This window comes from Watersipora subatra, chromosome 6, assembly GCF_963576615.1.
Source record: "Watersipora subatra chromosome 6, tzWatSuba1.1, whole genome shotgun sequence".
NCBI classification, from domain to species: Eukaryota; Metazoa; Bryozoa; class Gymnolaemata; order Cheilostomatida; family Watersiporidae; genus Watersipora; species Watersipora subatra.
This window is the reverse complement of record NC_088713.1, coordinates 45,493,624-45,497,395: the sequence shown is the minus strand read 5'-3', so window position 1 is coordinate 45,497,395 and position 3,772 is coordinate 45,493,624. Positions and strand designations below refer to the sequence as shown.

General features: G+C 33.0%; 1 long non-coding RNA gene across 1 annotated transcript; it reads left to right on the top strand.

Annotated features, from left to right (window-relative positions):
* Nucleotides 1-513: 513 nt before the first annotated feature.
* Nucleotides 514-3,380, top strand: LOC137398975 (uncharacterized). Its single transcript, XR_010979087.1, has 4 exons — nt 514-542; nt 1,104-1,154; nt 1,565-1,639; nt 3,291-3,380. It is a non-coding gene; the product is annotated as an uncharacterized lncRNA (long non-coding RNA).
* Nucleotides 3,381-3,772: the final 392 nt, after the last annotated feature.

The window sequence follows — 3,772 nt, the reverse complement described above, 5'->3', positions numbered from 1 at the left end:
ATTAGATCAAGGCGAAACAAAATTGTAAAGTAGCGAGCATAGATATTTGATACGGGGTCTTCGGTAAAACCCGAAGTGTTTGTCATAAACTAGTGCTACGATAAGTGTTATATTGAGCTTTTTATTGGCTTTTCAATTCACGTGAGAACATCACGTGACAAGACAATAACCAAACTGTCATGACTACGTCAGAGAAATAAAGAGATTCCAATCTACGGCGGCTTTTCGTTTTTGAGCTTTTAAGAGCTTGTAATCACATTTCCACATATTTGGCACCTACAACACAGCAGAGTAAGACATGGTGAATCTTTTGACACTAAATAACTGTAATGTGAATTTTGTTGCAAGTCATCTTTTAAAGCTTCGAAAAGCCACGCATTGCTATACATCTTTTAAAAGTGTCTAGCAGTTGAAAGCTATAAAGCTCAATAAGCCCTCACAAGCATGATAATTCTGCATGAAGTTGATTATTTGGTAATAAATTTTAATTCCGTCTCTAGTCTTGACTGAGGTGGGAGTCAAAAAGTTCCTGGAGAAGTTTGGTAAGTTACTGTTTTTACTTCAACAAAAATAAGTCTTCAAGAGGTTACAAAGATATTAGTTTCGCTTCACAAACTAAATTTATATTGACAATATTAGGTTTTGCTTGTCATTTGTACATCAATGAAAACTCCACAAAACTACAGTAACTATAGCAAGTAGCTTTATTAAAGGATTTCTATTTATTTAAAAAACTAAGAACCAATATAATTTAATTGAAAAATTCTAGACAAGTTTAGATTGAACTAAGTTTCAAGCAAGGTACAATTAATCAGGAACATTCTTTATTAAAATGTTTAGTAAACAAGCAATCAGTGCAATAGTATCAAGTACTTCTACACCATTACTTCTACACCATCTTGTTATACAGTTATTAAAGTAAACTTAATGACTACTTATCTTGGAACTAAAAGAAACCCACTCAAATCAATAACTATTTCTCTTGGAACTATGAGAACCTGAGAATCTGAGAATTTTTTCATCAATGAAAAATGGCTGACCATTCACATGTGCAAAAATCCTTTGCGTTCAAATTTTGTATTAAATATTTATTTTTGTTGTAGTAAATACTATGATGGAATATCAATAGAGACACACGATGGCTGATGACAAAGGTTAGTACACTAGTTTCTAGCAAATCAAAAATCTTAGCTTTTTGTACAACTTTGACAACTTATGTTATTCTATTTGCTAATCGATTGACTATTATTTGTTTTACTGCTGGCTGTTTTCTGTCTTAGTGTTTTAACTGAGATTAAGTTTTTGTTGATTTTAATCTTGAATTACAAACTTACTTAAGCACTGCACTGGAGCACTGTACTAAGCACTGCACAGACTCACTTTTTAAGCACTGTAATGAAGATAAATTTGTGTTGATATTAATTTTGAAACATCCTGGCAGTCAGATCATCTCAAACATTAGAAATACTTGTAAATAATAGAAAAATACCAATACTTTCTGATAAAATCTAGTAAAATTTTGAGCCGGTTCATCTTCAATCTACTTACAACTTATTATTTTCAGATTTTGGCTTTTCTACGATCAGTCCCGAAGACATCCTTGAATGTGACGACTCTGATGGGCATATGAGTGATGAAGGTATGATTTGCATATTCTAAATATTTAGTTACGTGTTTGAATCTTTTCTACTTTTTCTGAAGAGAAAGCCTAAGTAAGTTAATCTTTTGTCTTGTAATATCAAAGATATTAAAACACAAATTATATTTGTACTTTTACCATATATTTCAGTGCTTCAGAATCTTGGCTTTTGAATGAGCCTATATTCAATACACAAAGAATAATAGAACTATGAAAAAACAGGGTGTCAAAATTATGTCCTGCAATCAAAAACACTTGGTTGTGGTTCCCACAATGCGATGTCATAGTTATCATTTAGACTTAGGTAGGCGATCTCTTTCACTGCCATTAAAGCTGCGCCTTTTTGTGACAATCGGTGTTCTTAAACCCATTGAGCGCTAATAATAAACTAAGGTTCTAGATAATCAACAATGCCCGGGGATCAAACTAACGCCCGACCAATACAAACACATCTTTTGGATTAATAGATTTTGAGTGATTGTTAGAGTTTGCTTTTTCATCCTTTCGTTCATTTTAAACATTTATAGTAATTATTATCACATCATTTTATATATATGATTCTAAATGCTTTCTAAATATGATTACGCTTCAATAAATATACTGTCGTTGATAAAGGTAATGAAATCACATCGATAAAATTGTGACCTGCAGTGGCGTGGCCCTAGGACTATATGTAAATTGCATTTTCGCGAGATCATGCAATGCTTGAAATTAATTAGCCTCAGCCGTGGCCCTCAACATCACAATAAAAATAGAGAGCCAGTGCATAATATCATCGGGAAAACATGGTATGGTGCTTGAAGTTTGAGCTATTTATCATAGAAATAGTTTGTACATGGAGAGCTAATGACACTGATTCCTTTGTCATCTTCATTGGTTCTCTGGAGTTTTCTTACCTTCGCCTGCCACCAGTGTTATTATTGTAGTCGATAAATAGGCGGTAAGAGCCCACAACACCAAATATGAAAATTGTGATGTCGTAATTTCCGAGCCTATACCATTGAACATTTCTGCAGTAGTTCTTTGGGGAATCCTATAAACACCAACCGATGTCTGTCTCACCATGTCAAACAATGACTCATTTGAAAGCCAAGATATCGAAGAACCTGAATAAGCTATAACAGTACTTATGTAATTGATGTACTTTAACTTATGTTATATGTTAGGGTTAATATGTGTTGAAGTATTTCCTTTGAATGTACAGCAATATGTATCGAAATCACACTCAGCTATATATTAAAATCAAAGTTAGCAGAATATTTAAAAACTAAGATAGGCTACTGAAAGATATCTACTGAAAGAAAGCTGAAAAATATATTTAAAAGTTTTACTTTGGAGCTACATGTTGAACTGCAATATTTAATTGTTATAAAAGTTTCAAAACTTTTATAACAATTAAATTATTATAAAAGCATTTAGCTAAGTCTACTAACTGGTTCAGTAGTAGTTGACTTACTGAATATGAAAACAACAAGTGGGACATAGCATCAATACGGAAAGTAATTATAGAACTAAAGAACACTTGGCTGGTTATATCAAGTGTCAGCATGTAGGACAGTTATTGGCAAAGCCATACGACATCATTATAACAAATCTTATCTCAATATTATATATAGTTGTCAGAGACCGTAATGAGTTTTTAACATTTCAGATAAACTATTTTTAAACCTGAAAGAGCTAGGAAGAATTTTAACAGAAGAATGCAATGGGTATGGGCGTGAGGCTCATCCAGCTTCAAAGAACTGTTTTCTTGGTTCAATTGCAACCCATTATCAAGATCCTGAAATAACTGCGTTCACCATTTATACAAAGATCAGCAAAGAAGCCAGAAAAATGGCCAAATACTACGGAGTTTTCCTTCCAAATGGTAAAAGGGATTTAGAGTCTATGATCAGTAGATTTGAAGATGAAAGGGACTATGAAGAGCTTTACTCACATCTAGCAGCAGTGATTCAAATTGCTGAAAATGCTCTTGGTAAAGACATTTTAGTGTTGAATGGTGAAGGTGAAATAAACTCTTTTGGGAGAGAAGAGAAGAAAATCACTAATGAGTCAATTGTGATCGTTGATTTTGGTGGAGATTTTTGTGGCACTCATGTAGCTCATTATATTGCCTAGTTGCTTTCCCATGTT